This window comes from Macaca fascicularis, chromosome 5 (genome assembly GCF_037993035.2).
Source record: "Macaca fascicularis isolate 582-1 chromosome 5, T2T-MFA8v1.1".
Classification (NCBI taxonomy): Eukaryota; Metazoa; Chordata; class Mammalia; order Primates; family Cercopithecidae; genus Macaca; species Macaca fascicularis.
Genome location: NC_088379.1, coordinates 189,780,185 through 189,799,772, shown reverse-complemented (window position 1 = coordinate 189,799,772; position 19,588 = coordinate 189,780,185). Strand labels below are relative to the sequence as shown.

At 47.3% G+C, this 19,588-nt stretch overlaps 1 long non-coding RNA gene across 3 annotated transcripts in view; it reads left to right on the top strand.

Moving 5' to 3' along the window:
• Positions 1-4,060: 4,060 nt before the first annotated feature.
• The window catches only part of LOC123573674 (uncharacterized), a 36,458-nt gene continuing 20,930 nt past the window's right edge, over positions 4,061-19,588 (top strand). Inside the window, exons 1-3 of one of the 3 annotated variants that reach the window (XR_010587106.2) lie at positions 4,061-4,164; positions 6,291-6,434; positions 7,144-18,852. This is a non-coding gene — a long non-coding RNA (uncharacterized lncRNA). Of the gene's footprint in view, positions 4,165-6,290; positions 18,853-19,588 lie in introns of those variants that run through there. The other 2 variants (XR_010587107.1, XR_012435276.1) reach the window with 2 other exon arrangements.

Sequence of the window (19,588 nt, the reverse complement as noted above, 5' to 3'; positions counted from 1 at the left end):
TAAGCCAGGATGATCTCATCTTGAGATCCATAATTTAATCACACCTGTAAAGACCCTTTTCCCAAATCAACTCACATTCTCAGGTTCCAGGTGGACATATATGTGCAGCGGGGGAAGGCGGGAAACCATCCGACCCACTGCAGTGCGTAAGAGGGCACCACACAAAGACAGGTGGGAAGGGTGCTTTCAGGACAGGGTTCGGCATGAGGAAGGGCACAGGGGCATGAATGAGCTCTTTGATCTTGGGAAACCACACGCAGTCTTACTAGAACTGTGAGGGAGAGTGTGGTAGAAAGTGAATGAAGGGTCAGGTCAGGGTGCAAAGATGAGGGGTGGTGGACTTGGCACCAAAGATTTTAACTTCTTTGTGCCACAGTGGTTCAGGTAAAGACCATGAGGTTCTGAATTGGGGTTAGGGATGGGCTGAGCATGTTGGAGAGATAAAATCGGAAGAACTGGTTGGAGGATTAAACATGGTGGGAGAAGAATAGGAAAGATGATTGCTGGCTTTCCTGTCTGGGAATGGACTAGGTGATGACTCTGTTGATTAATATCGGCAATAAGGAGGAAGACAAAGTCATTTTCAAGAGGTGGGTATGTATATGTGGACAGTAAGAGAAAATGATTCCTTTAATTTTGGATATATTTATTCTAAAGTTCAAATGGACACCCCATTAATGGATGCCTGGAAGACAGTTGAGATGTAAAACTGAAGGTCAGGGATAACAGTGTCAGCTGCAGGACAGGGAGCATGACATTGGATGAAATCACTTAAAAAGAGCTCAAAGGAGCCAGGTGTGGTGGCTCATGCCTGTAATCCCAGCACTTTGGGAGGCCAAGGCAGGAGGATCGCTTGAGCCCAGGCATTTGAGACAAGTGTGGGCAACATAGCAAGATCCCATCTTTACAAAAAAAAGTTTAAGAATTAGCTGATCCCAGCCACCTGAAGGCTGCGCTGTGAGAATCGCTTGAGCCTGGAAGGTCAAGGCTGCAGTGAGCTGTGACTGCACCACTGCACTCAAGCCTGGGCAACAGAGTGGAATCCTGTCTCAAAACAACAGCAATAACAACTGCAACAATAAAAACAAAACAAAAAGCAAGAGCTCAAAGGACAAGGTCAGGGTGCCCAGGAGAGAATCGTGGGGGACCCTGATGGACAAGGAGAGTAGGTGAAGGACTTCCACCAGGAAGATGGATAGGAAGGAAAGAGAAGGAGAGCTCAGAAGGCTGCTAGGATACCTAGGAGCAAAGGCGCAGGTGGCTTAAAGGAGGAGGAGATGGTCAGTAGCATCTGGAAGGAGAGGTACAGAAAGGGCTTATAGGATTCTAAAGACCCATTGGATTGAACACGGAGGTCATCATTAAAGTCTGTTTTTGGCTGGGCACAGTGACTCACACCTGTAATCTCAGCACTTTGGGAGGCCGAGGCAGGCGGATCACTTGAGGTCAAGAGTTCAAGAGCAGCCTGACTGACATGGTGAAATCCTGTCTCTACTAAAAATACAAAATTAGCTGGACGTGGTGGCACGTGCCTGTAGTCCCAGCTACTCAGGAGGCTGAGGCAGGAGAATTGCTTGAACCTGGCAGGCAGAGGTTGAAGTGAGCCAAGATCGGGCCGCTGCCCTCCAGCCTGGGCAACAGAGCAAGACTCTATCTGGTCATATGCCAGCTGGAGCTGAATGTGAAATATGTTGTAATAGATCCGAGACAGCCAAGGGTACTGGCGCCCTGCAGGGGGTGGTGTGGTGCCATCCTGCTCTTCTTTCTCATAGGCTGATCATGATAATGGTCAGGTGCAGAGCAGCAGATACTCCTCTGGGCACTAAGCTGCTCTTCACTCATTTAATCCCCACAATGGTGGGATGGGCAATGTGTTTATTTTACATAAGGAAACTGAGGCTTGGGGAACTCAAGGACGCCTGACTCAAGGGCACATAACTGTTAGGTGGTAGAGCAGGATACCAGTTGAAGCTGATCTGACTCCAAAACCAGTGTCCCTTCCAGCAGTGTGCTGGGCCTTGCTGTCGCCTCAATCCCACTGAGATTAGAAGTCATAGGAGGGATTTCTCAGCCAAGAGACTTATAATCACCTTCCAAAGGCCAAGTGTAGCTGCTGCGTAGTAAAGCAGGGGAGCATGGTCTCAGTATGTCTGGGGACCTTGGAGATTTGTTGTCCTTCTTATCATTCCCAAAGGTACAAATCACCAAAAAGTCATCAAATATTCATATTCAGTCTGCTCTCCCCATTTCTGATACCGTTTTATACACCAGAAACCTTTTGACAACACACATTTCTAGAGCCCATCACAGACCTAAGGCTATTAAAAAGAATCTCTGTGGATGTCACCCTGGAATCTGTTTCTTAAAAAGAAAGAAAGAAAGAAAGAAAAACCCCTCAGGTGATTCTGATGCACACTGGGATGCACTGGTCCAAGGTCCTGCATTTATTTGATACCATTGCTATACAGCGGCTTGTCAATAATGTGAGGCTATGTATGGCTATGTATTGACATTAGACATTAGCAGTTAGTTAGGATAATGAGCAAAGATTTTAAAAAATCTTTTACATATTTTTCTGGTAATTTATTAATAAGGCAACCTTTGGTCTCTTTTCTCTGTATTACGACAGCTTGACTCCCTCATCCCGTAACTTACTGACTCAAGTGTAAAGTCTGTTCATGAATGGATAAAGAAAATGTGGTTCTTGGGCTGAGTGGGGTGGCTAACGCCTGTAATCCCAGCACTTTGGGAGGCTGAGGTGGGCGGATCACCTGAGGTCAGGAGTTTGAGACCAGCCTGGTCAACATGGCGAAACACCGTCTCTACCAAAAATACAAAAATTAGCTGGGCGTGGTGGTGCACACCTGTAATCCCAGCTACTCGGGAGGAGGCTGAGGCACAAGAATCTCTTGAACTGGGAGGTGGAGGTTGCAGTGAGCTGAGATCACACCACTGCACTCCAGCCTGGGCAACAGAGGGACACTCTGTCAAAAAAAAAAAAAAAAAAAAAAAAAAAAAAAAAAAAGAGAAACAGAAAGAAAATGTGGTTCTTATACACAATAGAGCGACATTCAGCCACAACAAAGAAAGAGATCCTGTCATTTGCAACAACATGGATGGAACTGGATGTCATTACGTTAAGTGAGATAAGCCAGGCACAGAAAGAGAAACTTTGCATGTTCTGTGGGATCTAAAAATCAGAACAATTGGCCGGGTGCAGTGGCTCCCGCCTGTAATCCCAGCACTTTGGGAGGCCGAGGCAGGCGGATCACCTGAAGTTAGGAGGTTGAGACCAGCCTGGCCAACATGGCGAAACCCCGTCTCTACTAAAAATACAAAAATTAGCCAGGCATGGTGGCGGGCGCCTGTAATCCCAGCTACTAGGGAGGCTGAGGCAGGAGAACTGCTTGAACCTGGGAGGCGGAGGTTGCAGTGAGCTAAGATCGGGCCACTGTACTCCAGCCTGGGCGACAGAGGGAGACTATGTCTCAAAAAAAAAAAAAAAAAAAAAAAAAGATCTCGTGGACATAGAGAGTAGATAGATGGTTGCCAGAGGCTGGGAAGGGTAGTGGGATGGGGGATTGGGAGGTGGGGAGGGTTAATAGGTACAAAAGTATAGTTAGAATGAATAAGATGTAATATTTGACAGCATGACAGGGTGACTATAGTCAATGATAATTTATTGTATACTTAAAAATAACTGAAGGAGTATAATTAGATTGTTTGTCACACAGAGAAAGAATGAATCCTTGAAGGGATGGATACCCCATTTACCCTGATGTGATTATTATGAGTTATATGCCTGTATCAAGATATCTCATACCCCCATAAATACATACGTCTGCTATGTACTCACAAAAAAAACACTTAAAAGAGTAAAGTCTGTGCAGCCAATGTAAAGCTTGCCTCAGCTGCAGGGCTCATTTTGAGAAAAGATAAAGGGTATTCGTATTCTGTGATCAGGAGTCGCAACCCGGTGCTGAGGCTCCCTCGCGATGTGGGCACATTTGGATCCCTCGAGGGTTGGCTGGTGCCCTCTAGTGGTTGAAGCTGTTCAGCCGCTTCTAAGGAGAGGCTGGCTTGAGAGGAAGCTGATTTGGCCGCTGGAGACCGGGCTGTGCCTTGGCGGGACACCGCGCCTCTCTGGCTGCAGTGTTTTAATGTGTGAATAGGAAGGTTGGATGACGGCGTCGGTGAACAGCGGCCTCTCTGGGTGCAGTGTTTTAATGTGTAAGCAGGAAGGTTGGATGACGGTGTCGGTGAACAGGGGCCTCTCTGGCTGCAGTGTTTTAATGTGTAAGCAGGAAGGTTGGATGACGGTGTCGGTGAACAGCGGCCTCTCTGGCTGCAGTGTTTTAATGTGTAAGCAGGAAGGTTGGATGACGGTGTCGGTGAACAGGGGCCTCTCTGGCTGCAGTGTTTTAATGTGTAAGTAGGAAGGTTGGATGATGGAGTCGGTGAACAGGGGCCTCTCTGGGTGCAGTGTTTTAATGTGTGAATAGGAAGGTTGGATGACGGCGTCGGTGAACAGCGGCCTCTCTGGGTGCAGTGTTTTAATGTGTGAATAGGAAGGTTGGATGACGGCGTCGGTGAACAGCGGCCTCTCTGGGTGCAGTGTTTTAATGTGTAAGCAGGAAGGTTGGATGACGGCGTCGGTGAGCAGGGGCCTCTCTGGCTGCAGTGTTTTAATGTGTAAGTAGGAAGGTTGGATGACGGCGTCGGTGAGCAGGGGCCTCTCTGGGTGCAGTGTTTTAATGTGTGAATAGGAAGGTTGGATGACGGTGTCGGTGAACAGGGGCCTCTCTGGGTGCAGTGTTTTAATGTGTAAGCAGGAAGGTTGGATGACGGCGTCAGTGAGCAGCGGCCTCTCTGGCTGCAGTGTTTTAATGTGTAAGCAGGAAGGTTGGATGACGGCGTCGGTGAACAGCGGCCTCTCTGGCTGCAGTGTTTTAATGTGTGAATAGGAAGGTTGGATGACGGCGTCAGTGAACGGGGCCTCTCTGGCTGCAGTGTTTTAATGTGTAAGTAGGAAGGTTGGATGACGGTGTCGGTGAGCAGGGACCTCTCTGGCTGCAGTGTTTTAATGTGTGAATAGGAAGGTTGGATGACGGCATCGGTGAGCAGGGAGCCACTACGTCCGCAGGGCTGCCCAGACCAGTCCTGGGTGGAGCCTGGGCTGGGGGTGGGGTGTGCCCTGCTGGGCCACGCTGGGCTGCCCCCTCCACTGGCGTGTGAGTGCTCTGAGCCTGGGGCCTTGGCTTGCTCATGGTACCCTCGCACCTGGCACAGTGCCTGGCATGGAGGGAGTGCTAATAAGTGTTTGCTGGAAGGTAGATTGGGCTTGACTGCGTCTGCTCAGGAGGTGGCGGGGCAGGAGTGAGTCTTGGGAAGTGGAGCTCGGCACTGCAGCCCCTCACACACTTGAGAGCGGGCCGCACGCTGTCGCCGAGGAGCAAACACGCTGGATTCTGACGCCTGACCTGACGCTTGGTGTCCCCGGGATCCTTCGGCTCCCAGCGTTCCGCCTGCAGGAGTAGAGCCGGCTCCGTGGAGCAGGATCTCTGGGAAGTGCAGGCTGCAGGAGGTCGGCTCTCCTCTAAGGGCCTTTGTTCCTGCTCAGCCTTCCCCTGGTGAGAGTTGGCACAGTTAGTGGAAAGGGCACAGGCTGCCTCGAGCCCTGGGGGCTGGCGCTGACTTGCCACTGGTGCAGTCTCACCTTGAAAAGTCCCTTCCCTTGTAATTTCCTTTCCTGCCGAGAGAGAGGCTCTTCTGGCATGAGTGTGGTCACGGCGGGGCCTTTCTGTTTCACTCCACCTCTCCCGTGTCCTGCAGCTGACGGGACCCCGGCAGGTCTGGAAGAAACCACAGGGAGAGAGAGACACACACAGGAAGGAAAGAAAGGGGGAAAATGGGAGGAAAAGGGAGAGGCATGAAAGAGAAGCAGACAAAGGAGGGAGGAAAAGGTAGAGAATGGAGAACATAAACACATCATAGGCAGGTTTCATGACCCACACACCATCACCAAGGGCTGTTTTTACTTGGGGCGATGGTTAATTTTTTGTGTTAACTTGGCTGCACCATGGTACCCAGATATTTGGTAAAACACCAGCCCAGGTGTTGCTGTGAAGGTATTTTTAAGATGAGATTAACATTTAAATCAGTAGGCTTTGAGTAAAGTAGGTTATCCTCTGAATGTGGGTGGGCCTTGTCCATTCAGGTGAGGGCTTGAAGACGAAAAAACTGAGGTTCCCAGAGGAGGGGTAATTCTGCCTCCACACTCACTTTCTTAGGACTCAAGTTGCAACAGCAGCTGCGCCCTAGGTCTCCGGCCTGCCCACCTGCAGATTTGGAGCTTTCCAAACCTTCACAATCGTGTGAGTCCATCCCCGGAGATAAACCTCTGTCTGGTGTTGCATTTGCTGCTGGATAGAAGGGTAAGCAGACACACCTGTGAGGAGCATGCTGTCCAGTGGGAGAGACTCAGCCACCTTGGGGTCTTGCACTGGGTCAGAGGTTTGGTGATAGACCCGGTGGAGACACAGGGGAGGGATGACTGGGGAGCAGGTGTGGTCAGAAGGGACCTCGAGAGGGACGGCGCTGAAGGGAGCCTTGGCTGAGGGGTGGTGCCTGCTCTAAGCACTACTTGCTTGCTGTAGGTACGTCAGGTGGAGGGAGTTGTGCAAAGAAGGGCCTGGCGACGTAGAATAGCTGACGGGTGAGGCTTGTGAGGCCTGAGGAGTCTCCGCAGCCCCTCCCCACCTGTGTCTGCACTGACTTCTCAGTTTGGCTGTCACTTCCTCAGAGGAGCCTTTCTGGCCTATTTGATTGAAGCCCCCTAAGGTATGGTCCCATAGCATCAGGTACCTCAGTTGTCACACAGAGTCACAGTTAACGTTTATTTGAGGGATTATGTGATAAGCAATCTGTATCTGATGCCAGAGTGGGTTGGAAGAACTTGCTACTGGCGACAGGTGAAAGAATTAGGAGGCTCTTGCCAAGACCGTGAGAGAAATGATGGAGGTAGAAATAGTGGGGGCTGCTTTGATGCTGAAAAGGGAACGGACTAGACAGGTGTCGAGGACATGGGTCTGTCCCCATCAGAGGTGCAGACCATCTCTTTCCTGCCTATTATTCTCCCCCCAGAACCTAGTGTGGTGGCTGGCAGAGAGCGAGGACTGAAAAATGTTCGTTGAAAGGATGAAGGAACGACTGATAGCTGCGTTTCCTGGCACACACGGTGCTTCCTAAGTCATGGTTTAGGGCTACATGGGTGAACGGCTCCGCTGCATCCCAGCGTTGTGTCTCTACGAGAGCCATGGCTGCTGGAGCGTTGCCGTCAGGGCTGAGGCATCACGATGCTTCTGCGTCCTGCGCCGCATTCTAAAGGCTGCTGTGTGAGGGTCAGAGCCACCCGGACGGTATGCATACAGAGAGGCGTCCTATGGATAATAGGTTTGGGAGATTCCTTATTTCCCTTTCTGTTAAACAGAAAGCCTGGTTCCATTCTGGGACTGCAGGCTGAGAGTGTGGCCTTCCTCGGACTTGCTCTGGGAGTGAATCCTGACACACATCTGGTTTGCAGTATGTGCCAGGAATGGGCTTAGGCACTTCACACACGTCATCTTATGTAATATTCGTAATTCTCTGAAGAGGTACAATCTCAATTTTCCATCACAGGAAACCAAGACAGTCAGGCTAATGACTTCCCCAGGGTCACTTGGCTGGTAAATCCTAGAGTGGGGAGGGGCATCCCGCAGGCTTGAAACCCCTCTCTTTATGCCAGTGGGTCTCAACCCAGGCTGCCCACTCCAGTTCCCTGGGGAGCTTTCTTCCAGGCCCAGGCCTGTGACATTAGACCCTCTGGGGTGGGGCCCAGAATGAGAGGCTGTCAAAGCTTCAGGGGTTTCCAGTGGGCAGCCAGGGTTGAAAAGCACCAACCCACAGCCTCAGCCACCATCTGTGTCTCTTAAAAATCCAGATTCCTGCCAGGTCATTCCACCTGGATGTCCCAAATTTGGGACATCCTAAACAGCACTCCCTCTCCAACAGCCTCGATTTAGAATTCCTTCACTAAAACACTCCACACAGAAATGCTTGAGTTGTTCTTGACTTCCGCTTTGCTCTGACCACATCCCACAGGCATAAAGTTCTGTTGATTCCTTCTTGACACCCCTTCAGTCCGACGCCCCCTCCCCAGCCACCACATTGCCACCCCACAATTTCTCTCATGGGTTTTTGCAAGAGTCGCTTTATTTTTTGCCCATCACCAGAAAGCTTCTGCGTACTGGTATTAGGGTGATCTGTCTAAAATGCTTGACAACCTTCGGTTGCTTCTGTTGACTTTAGGAAAAGTATCCCAACTCCTCTCGTGTCGTGCCTTGCCCTGAGAGACCAGTCCTCTCCTGCTGTGTTATTTCGGGCGGCCTGCAGTGTTAAAGTACTCGTAGTTTTCCCTCCAAGCACTCAATGCCCTGGGCCTGTCTGCCTCTGCACAGGCAGTTTCTCACGCTTACAATGCCCTTTCCTGGGTAAATCCAATTCATCCTTCAACACCCTATTCAGAGGCACCCTCTTCCAGGGGTCCCCTTAGATAACCTCTGCCCAACAGGCTGGTTTAGGTATCTTTCTGCCCTTTCTTTTTTTTTCTTTTTGAGATGGAGTTTCGCTCTTGTTGCCCAGACTGGAGTGCAAAGGTACAATCTCGGCTCACCGCAAACTCCGCCTCCCGGGTTCAAGCGATTCTCCAGCCTCAGCCTCCTGAGTAGCTGGGATTGCAGGCATGCACCACCACACCTGGCTAATTTTATATTTTTAGTAGAGACACGGTTTCTCCTTATTGGTCAGGCTGGTCTCGAACTCCCAAACTCAGGTGATCTGCCAGCCTCGGCCTCCCAAAGTGCTGGGATGAGAGGTGTGAGCCACCGTGCCCAACTTCTTTCTACCCTTTCTATGTGCCACAATTGTAGTGCTTTAAATTAGGTTGTATTTTCCTATCTGGTTGTCTGTCTTCTCCACTGGATTGAGAGCCTCTTGATATTGGGCTTTACCTTACTCATATTTGCATTCCCTGACCCAACATTGCCCAGCATCACATGGCCACACGGCATGCATTTGCCAAATCAAGAAGAGCTAAAAGATGACATAAAGCATGGACTCTGACCCCAGACTGCAAAAACATAATGCCAGAGGGCTGGGTGCGGTGGCCCACACCTGTAATCCCAGCACTTTGGGAGGCCGAGGCGGGTGGATCACCTGAGGTCAGGAGTTTGAGACCAGCCTGGCCAACATGGTGAAACCCCATCTCTACTAAAAATACAATAATTAGCCAGGTGTGGTAGTACATGCCTATAATCCCAGCTACTCAGAAGGCTCAGGCATGAGAATTGTTTGAACCCCAAAGGAGGAGGTTGCAGTGAGCCGAGATCATGCCGCTGCACTCTAGGCTGGGTGACAGAGTGAGACTCAGTCTAAAAACAAAACATAATGCCAGAGAATTCGGTAGGATGGCTTGGAGAAAGCAGAAGAAAGGTGGGAGTCGTCGGAAAAGATTCTAGTATCCTGGGTAAGAAGTTGTAAGCTTAGAATGAAAGTTTAGGCTGTAAGGCCAGGCGCGGTGGCTCACACCTGTAACCCCAGCACTTGGGGAGAACGAGGTGGAGTGTTGCTTGAGGCCAGCAGCTTAAGACCAGGCAGGCGACATAGGACGACCCTGTTTCTAAAACATAAAAGTTAAGATATTTAAAAAAAAGAGAGCTCAGGACATAGAAACGGGGAGGAAGACATGATCCTAAAAGCAGCAAGAAAGGCAAAACTTATGATCACAGATTATTTTCTGATAAAGGTAGGGACATTTTTAGACAACCTCCTGCATGCATCCAAATACATTTTTTTTTTTTTTGACACGGAGTCTCGCTCTGTCGCCCAGGCTGGAGTGCAGTGGCGCGATCTCACTGCAAGCTCTGCCTCCCAGGTTTACGCCATTCTCCTGCCTCAGCCTCCCGAGTAGCTGGGACTACAGGCGCCTGCCACCTCGCCCGGCTAGTTTTTTGTATTTTTTAGTAGAGACGGGGTTTAATCATGTTAGCCAGGATGGTCTCGATCTCCTGACCTCGTGATCCGCCCGTCTTGGCCTCCCAAAGTGCTGGGATTACAGGCTTGAGCCACCGCGCCCGGCCCCAAATACATTTTTTAAAAACCCAACTACCTACAAAGTTATATCAGGGGAATACCTGGTTATAGGTTCTTGAACTGTTTTTAGCGAGAAGCTAAGTATCTATATCTGAAACTACAGTAACACTAACATAAAGGTATTTATCATATTTGTGACAAATATGGTCTTCTATGTCCTGGAGAAATCCCCATATTATGAATTCTCCTCTTGAAGGTAGAAGCTACAATTCAGTACCCAGCCTCCCTAGAAGCTAGAGCAAAGGAATTGACCTAGGCTCTGTCAGTCAGACTTTTATTTGGAAGAAGACGGTATAAGAAAGGAGAGCTGTGTGGAATCTTTTCCTCGAAGGAGTGGTGTGTTGTGGTGGAGAGAAATCCAGCTTTCAGAAGAGCAGTGGCAGAGATTCTCATCCAGTCCTCCACTGCTCAGTGTTAGGGGTGTGAATGCAGGGTCAGCACCCAGGTGTGATGGGCCATGCCTGAGAGAAGTCCTGTGGGGTGAATGGATATTGCCCTGGCTTCATAGCCTCCGGGACGAATTCTTTGGCTCTCCCTGAAATACTGTGAGCTATCAAGTACCCTTTAGTAAACTTCTTTTCTTTTCTCTTTTTTTTTTTTTTTTTTTGAGACAAAGTTTTGCTCTTGACTCCCAGGCTGGAGTGCAATGGCGTGATCTCGGCTCGCCATAACCTCCGCCTCCCGGGTTCAAGCGATTCTCCTGTCTCAGCCTCCTGAGTAGCTGGGATCACAGGCATGTGCCACCACGCCCAGCTAATTTTGTATTTTTAGTAGAGATGGGTTTTTCCATATTGGTCAGGCTGGCCTTGAACTCCCGACCTCAGGTGATCCGCCCGCCTCGGCCTTCCAAAGGGCTGGGATTACAGGCGTGAGCCACCGCGCCTGGCCAGTAAAATTATTTTCTAAATAAATTTCTGACAGAATCACTAAAGTGGATTCTGTTGCTTGCAACCAAAAACCCTGACTGATATGATTGCTTATATATAAAAGTGTTCAGAAGAATGATGTGATCAAAATAGAAAACAAAAGACAGACTACAGTATAACAAGCAAATACAAATAAAAAGAAAGTAGAGGTCTCAATGCTAGTATCAGACAAGATGGAATTCAGGTCGAAAAAACCATTAAATAAGTGCACTTTATAATGCAAATAAGTGTAATTATCAAGAATATATAATTGTATATATGGCTGTTTATGCACCAATAACATAGCAACTTGGTTAATAAAGTAGAAATTACAAGAGATAAAGGGAGAAAGTACAAACTACATTAGTAGACTACTTCTTCTAGTTTGTAACATTAAGTAAGGTAAATCTAACTGATATATATTAAATAAACTGTACCCTGGAAATAGAAAATGTACCTTCTTTTTAAGTGCCCATGTTACATTTGTGAATGACAGATATCCCAAGAGTATAAATAGTACAGGAGATATTCTCTGATCATCATGTAATAAAATTAATCATAAAGCCAGAAAAAAATTCTCCCTTGTACTCAGAAACTAAAAAATCTTTATTTTCATATTGAAATGTTTATAATAAGATGATAAGATATCTGGGATTTGGAGTAAGATGAACCAAGATTCATCATATATTGGTAATCATTGAGCTGTGTAATGGGTATATAAAATCCTTTATCCTATTTCTATACTTTTCTTTATGTTTAGAATTTTCAATTAAAAAAATTTAAAACCATTTTATCAAATACTCTTTTTTTAACAGGGAGTCTCACTTTGCCACCCAGGCTGGAGTACAGTGGTGAGATCGCAGCTCACTGCAACCTCTGCCTCCCAGGTTCAGGCAATTCTCCTGTCTCAGCCTCCCAAGAAGATGGGATTACAGGTGCCCGCCACCACACTCAGCTAATTTTTGTGTTTTTAGTAGAGACAGGGTTTTGCCAGACTGGTCTCAAACTCCTGACCTCCAGTGATCCACCCACCTTGGCCTCCCAAAGTGTTGGGATTACAGGCGTGCGCCACGGCACCCAGCCCAAATACTCTTGATATAAAGAAGATATAGATATCAAAATTGTAAAATTTCTAGAAAACAGCAGTTATGAAACCTATAAAAAATAAAGCAGAGCTCATGGGAGATTTTAGTCTTAAGTATTTAAGTATTTAAATCAATCCAGAAAGAAATGGAAAAAAAAGTGAATTAGTATCCAACTCAAAAAATTAAGAAAAAGGTACAATAAAATAAACCAAGAAAAGAGGGGACACAATAAACACAGATAAAAGCAGAAATTACTGAATTAGAAAATAGAAAAAGGTAGTGCCAAATCTTAAAGCTGCTTCTTTAGTACAAAATAAATCGCTAAATGACTAGAACTAACTGGATCACAGGCTTATTAAAATAATGCTAGAATGTATGGCTTTTTACCCAGAAATGTTTGCAGCGATTGCCCAGTTAGACCATAAACTTGATTATACAGTTGTTAATAGCAGAGGCAGACCCGACTCAGTACTCACGCAGGAGGGAAAGTATTTTGAAAAAGAAATTTGGAAAAGATAAAATGAAGCTGTTGCACCATAACTAATTTTCACAGTTAATTTCTGCCTAAAATTGAGATGTGCCCATAGGCAGAATATTTTTCTTTCTGCTTATTATTTGGGCCTGGATGACCTCTCTTAGTTCTTGCTTCTTGCTTCTACATACCAGAACCAGGTACAAGTAGCACGTACAGCCTCCTGCAAGCCATGGCTTACCTCAATTTCAGCACTAAAGTATTAGGTTGGTGCAAAAGTAATTGTGATTGTTGCCATTGAGGATTAGAAATCATTCTACTATAAAGACACATGCACACTGTTTATTGCAGCACTGTTCACAATAGCAAAAACTTGGAACCAACCCAAATGCTCATCAATGATAGACTGAAAAAGAAAAGTGGCACATATACACCATGGAATACTTTGCAGCCATAAAAAAGGATGAGTTCATGTCCTTTGCAGGGATATGAATGAAGTTGGAAACCATCATTCTCAGCAAACTAACACAAGAACAGAAAACCAAACATTGCATGTTCTCACTCATAAGTGGGAGTTGAACAATGAGAACACATGGGCACAGGGAGGGGAACATCACACACGGGGGCCTGTCAGGGGGTGGGAGACAAGGGGAGGGACAGCATTAGGAGAAATGCCTACTGTAGATGACGGGTTGATGGGTGCAGCAAACCACCATGGCACATGTGTACCTATGTAACAAACCTGCACGTTCTGCATATGTATTCCAGAACTTAAAGTATAATAATAATAAAAAAACCACGATTACTTTTGCACCAAACTAATACTTTTTTTCATAAATTTCTAGCTAGCAACTGGCATCGCATCCCCACTGTCTCCAGCCCCTCGACTGCTGTTCCCTCTCTTTCTGCCTGTGCTTCCTCTCCCCAGCTCAACGTGGCTCTGTTGAGGTCACCTTGCTGCATCTCGCCTCTCTCCCTCCACGGCTTGGATCTATTATCCCTGGGAAGTACTCCACCTGTGGGAGTCTATCTGCCTCTCTGCCATGATCCAGTGTCTCCCAGACCTTTCAGCTCCCTCATTAAATATTGAACAAAAAATTAATGGGCACCTGGTGTGTAGGAGGGACTGTGCAATCGACTGCGAAACAGTGAAGAGTCACACAGACATGGCCCCTTCTCACGGAGACCTGCACCTGGGGCAGAGCACAGCGATCCAATAATAACTTACCTAAAGGCTTAGTTACAACCAAGGCAAGTGCCGTGAAGAAAGCACCGCTTCACATCCCCCACATCTTCCAGGTCTGGTGAGTCACTTCCTATGTTTGCTTTTGTGCTTTCTAGCCCAGACCCCACAGAACAGCAATTCCAACACTCTCTTACCAGCTCCCTCCACTCCATTGCTCCTTGTTCTTTGGCAAACCACCAAGCATGGAGTAAATTCATTTATTATTGTGTATTTTGAGATAGGATCTCCCTATGTTGCCCAGGCTGGATTTGAACTCCTGGGCTCAAGCAATCCTCCTGCCTTGGCCTCCTGAGTAGCTGGGACTACAGGTGTGAGCCACCATACTCAGCAACATGGAGTAAATTCAGATTGACACCTTCCTTCTTTACACCAGGAACCTGAACGATGCTGATGAACCACACTTCAGCGGGAATGGGAGCTCCAGTGCTTTGATGCATCCAACCCCAACTGCACTGCACACTTCTTTTTTTTTTTTTTGAGACAGAGTCTCACTCTGTCACCCAGGCTAGAGTGCCGTGGTGTGATCTCCGCTCACTGCAGCCTCTGCCTCCCGGGTTCAAGTTCTCCTGCTACAATCTCTCGAGTAGCTGGGATTACAGACACACGTCACCACGCCCAGCTAATTTTTGTATTTTTAGTGGAGACGAGGTTTCACCATATTGGTCAGGCTAGTCTCGAACTCCTGACCTCAGGTGATCTTCCCACCTCGGCCTCCCAAAGTGCTGGGATTACAGGCGTGGGCCACCGCGCCCGGCCTGCACTGCCCACTTCTTAGCAATGTTCACACACACACTCCTCGTCTCCACAGTGGCTGCTCCACACTGCTCAGTACTGTCTCCAGATGATCTCACCCTCATTTCACAGGGTGCCTTTGTGACTTACTTCGCAAAGAAAAGAATCACCGCCATCAGGAACTCTCCTCTCTTGCTCCACCCACTCACCTGCTTACATGATATTCCTTCTCACCTCCTTCTCCCATCGCTCTGATAAGGGCCCCTTCTGTCTTTAAGGTGAATTTCTCCTTCCGCTGCCTCCTGCCCTGACCCTGTGCCCTGGGTCCCATTTAATTTCCGCTGCTAAGAATTGGTTCCGTTAGTCACGCGTCTTTTTCCATGTCATCCTTCTCTATCCCTCGTCGGTCCCTTCCCCTTAGCATACAAACACACCCAGCATTTTCACATCCTGAAACAGACAACAATAAAATTCCCTTTCTCTTGCCTCTGTTTTTCCTTCTAGCTCTCTATTTCCCTCTGATTACTTAGCCAAGCACCTGGCAAGAATGCGCTCCAGGGATTCTGAATGTTCCCAACACAATGACAAGTGTTTGAGGTGACGGATCTGCTAATTGCCCTATTTGATCATTGCACATATGTACATGTACCAAACTATCACACTGTACCCCATAAATATGTATAATTATCATGTGTCAATTAAAAATAATAGTAAAAGAAAAAAAGGCCAGGCACAGTGGTGCACACCTGTAATCCTAGCACTCTGGGAGTCCGAGGACGGTGGATCATGAGGTCAGGAGTTCTACACCATCCTGGCCAACATGGTGAATCCCCATCTCTACTAAAAATACAAAACTTAGCCGGGCATGGTGGCAGGTGCCTGTAGTCGCAGCTACTTAGGAGGCCGAGGCAGGAGAATCACTTGAACCTGGAAGGCAGAGGTTGCAATGAGCCGAGATCGTGCCACTGCACTCCAGCCTGGTGACAGAGCGAGACTCCATCTAAAAAACAAAAACAAAAACAAAAAAAAAAAGAAGGGTTCCATTCTCTGTCTCCACTCACTGTGCCCACCTCTCTTCTGCTTACAACCCCTGCTGAAATCGTTGGTTTCCATTTTCACCAAACCAGTAAAAGTATCCCGTACATCTCTGTGGTCACATCCAGGGGCTTTCTGACTTCTTTTGGCACTTGGTACAGGTGAGCCCCTCCTTGCTGGAACTCCTTACTCTTGGTGTTCATAACACCACTTCCCTGGTCTTTATAGTATTTCTGGCCTCTTCTCAACCTCTTTTGTGAATTTTTGGTTTTACCTCTGCTGTCTTTTACGTCTGTATCCCCGGGATTCTGACCTTGCTATCAAGGTTCTTTGTCTACTCTTTCTACTCAGCTTGAGTGATTTTGCTCACAACCAGGTTTTCAGCTGTCACCCCCCTGCTCTTTGTGCCAAGTTCTCTCGCCCATTCTTTCTCTGGAGAGCTTCCTCCTGACCTCCAGACATGCTCCCCGACTTGGCTATACCCTTGGCAGATCCGTCACACTCAGCACTTCGGGCCTGCATCTGTCTTCTTCCTCTCCACACCTCGGGACACGCCAGGATTTCTGTCCTGCGCTTCACATCTCAGTGGATTGCAACACTGCAGGCAACTGCCCAGAGAGCAAAGCGTTATCGCAGGGGCCTTCTGTCCCCAACTTGCCAACACCGCTGACACTTTCTCTGAAATATATTCACCCCTGCCCTCTAAGCAGCCTCTCTCCCCACCCCAGTCGTGCTGCCAAAACCTAGGTTCAGATGCAGAGAGGCCGTGGGTAAATTTCCAGCCTCCTGCTTCCATCCTCTCCCCATCTACGCTGGCTTTCAAAAAAATCTGAACAGATCTTTGTGTCCCACAGATAGGATCATGCTTTCCTCAGCAGAACTTGTCCTGAGCTCCCCGTGGGCTATAGGACAAAGCCTAGTGTCTTTTCCCTGAAGCCAAGGCCCTTCATTGAGGTTCCCACTGCGGTGTCCTCGATCCTGCGATCTATGCTCCTGTAGCTCGGACTTGCTTGCCACACTCTCTACTGAAGGCACCCCTCTTCCATTTGTCCTTCTAGCAGATGCTTCCTCTTCCAAAGGACGCAGCTCCGATGTGCCTTCTGGGAGGCACCACAGAGATGCTTGGCACGCGTCTCCCACTGCCCTTCCTTCTCGACTTCACTGCAGGAATCGCCCTGCAGTGGCACCACTTCTTCTCAAGTCTGACAGTAAGCCCCTGCAGACCAGATGCCACATCTTCCTACAGGTACGTCCCAAGTTTCTAAAGCAGTGCCTAGGACCTTGCTAATGCCCAGTAGATGTTCGCTGGGATGATCTTATGCCCCCAAACTCCTTGTTAGTTGCTGCCTCTTTCTCTGTTGCAAACACAGCTTCCATGTCGGGATTGCTGAGGGGCTGCCCCACCTCACAGACGTGCTTTCTCTTCCTTCTCCTTTCTTCACCATGGAGGTGTCCCTTCTCCAGTCTCTCTGTGGGGAGAAAATGCTCTCTCGTGTCATTCTGAAATTTATCTTCCTTCTATGTCCTCTTGACACCTGGCTTGTTCTGTGAAAATGTCCTCTGAAGTCCCCAGCCCAGCCCAGCTCTGTGGTGGGGCAAAAGGGGAGCCTGGTACCAGGGTCGTGGGAGCTCTGTGCCCTGGTGTGCCGCCTTGCTGGGTTCATCTCAACTAATGAGCTTTTTGTATCCCTGTGCCAACCTTTGGGCTATTTCCTTTTCTAGTCTTGGTTTTGAGTTTCTTCTTCTGACATTTAATTACCAGGAAGAAAAGTGGGAGGGATGTATTTTCTCAGAGAACTCCATGATTGTAAAATCATGGTGCCTGGTGTCAGGGGTGTGACACCCACAGGGACACGGCTGGGTGCTTCTGTAGCTCATTCTTGCTTCCCCGTCACACTGGCCTTCTCTGCAGAGGTCAACGCCCTCCTACAGACCCCCTGCCCAACTCTCCCAGCCTCTTGCTTTTTCTCTCAATCAGGCTAGAGAAAAATATTCCAATCTCCAAATTGGGACCCTCAACAAAGGAGGTTTTATTCTTTGTGAAATTTGTTTGCATAATAAGCCTTAATAAGCCTTACAATTATGTGGCATTTAAGTGAGATCTATAATAATTTTATAGAAAAAGCATAAATGATACTAAATTGGAACTGTTTGAGAGAATATGGACTGTAAGTGTGCTGAGGCAAGTAAAACCACTGCAGAAAAAGGATTTAAAAGCAGGGAGAAATAAAACACTCTTAGCCATATTTTCCAGTAAGAGACATTCCAAAGCCTACTTCAATCAAAACTGCTTTTGTGTTAGTCAAGAGTGTTGGCATGTAAAATCTATCATTTAAAATAGTTTCCAAATACATTAGAAAGTGAGAAATGACAAGGTCCATGAGAGGATTCCTGTGCTGTCACTAAGTATCCTTGCCTGGGAAGTCCAGGCAAGGGCATGTTATAGGTGAATTGTGTCCTTCGGAAGGATACATCGACATCCTGTCCCCGAGAACTAACCTTGAAAGTACAGTCATTGCAGATGTGATTTGTTAGGACAAGGTCATGCTGGACAGGGTGGACCCCTCATCCAATATGACCAGAGTCCTCACAAGAAGGCGGTGTGAGGACACAGAGGACACCATGTGACAGCAAAGGCAGAGGCTGAGTTTTGCCATCGCCAGCCGAGATCACCAAGGGCTGCAGCCACACAGAAGCTGAACGACGGGGACTGGTGAGAGCCTGGCCCTGCCGCACCTCGATTTTGGACCTGCAGCGTCCAGCACTGTCAGTGAACACATGTCTGTAGTCTGAGCCAGTTTGTGGCAATATGCTACAGCAGTCCTGAGAAACTAACAGGCAGGAGATGAATGTCCAAGGCTGTGCGTTTCTTCGAAGGGTGAAACCTGGCTGCTGTGTGGCCTCGTTCACCATACCATCCGGGTTAACACTCCGGTAGTTTGGCTTGCCATATGAAGGAAGCATTAGTAAAAACGAATGCGGGATGGCTCCGCGCTGAGATGGGACAAATTGTTTGTACATTGTGGTGAATTCATACATAAAATTATTGGTCTTTTGCCAGCAACACTACCCTGTAATTAGGTGTCTTTCATTTGTGAAAGGGTGTGGCGAATGTTGGTTTAATGTTGGTCAGTTTAATAAAAACCGATTTGCCAAGATTTAATTCTGCAGAAATAAAATTTGCCTGATGATAAATTCATCAAATTTACCGCATTTGTTGACTTACTAAATTTATCATTCATGTTGAGTCACTTTACCGGCAAACAGAGCTCTGGAAAGAGTTAATTCATTTCCAGTTTTGTCGGTGTTATCTGGCAGTATTTAAGTAAGGTTCAATTTCTCGAAGGCTGGCACTTGAGGGTAATATAGTCCTCTATGAATGAATGTATGTAGAATCCAATAATGCATATTTTACCGTCAGAAACCCCAGTTTCAGGATTTTATACGAACATTTTTTTCTGTTAGAATATCAATTTTTGCTTGACAAGCTTTTCTGCAGATAGTGGTTATAAGATTCTTTTTCCAACTTCTCAAATACTCCATCAACCTTCGCTGGTGATTTCTGGCCATTAGTAGCCCAAATATTAGCACATGTTAGAGTCATTCCTGTCACTTCCTAGTTTGTTTCTTACTCTATCCATATTTTAACTTTTAAAGCACTATTTTACTATCTTTTATTCTTCACATTTTTGTCGTTATGGTATAGGCATATTACATTACTACAGTCTTTTGTAGTAATACCTTAGGTCATCGCCACCTCGAAAGGTTTTCTCTCTTCACATTGAATCTTTCTCCAAACTGCCACCAAGGCTGTGCATCCTTAATGCTTTCTGTTAGAGCTCACAATGTGAGCACTTCTTTAAATCTAAGTGTTTATAAAATGCTGAATAGGCCCAGTGTGGTGGCTCACACCTGTAACCCCAGC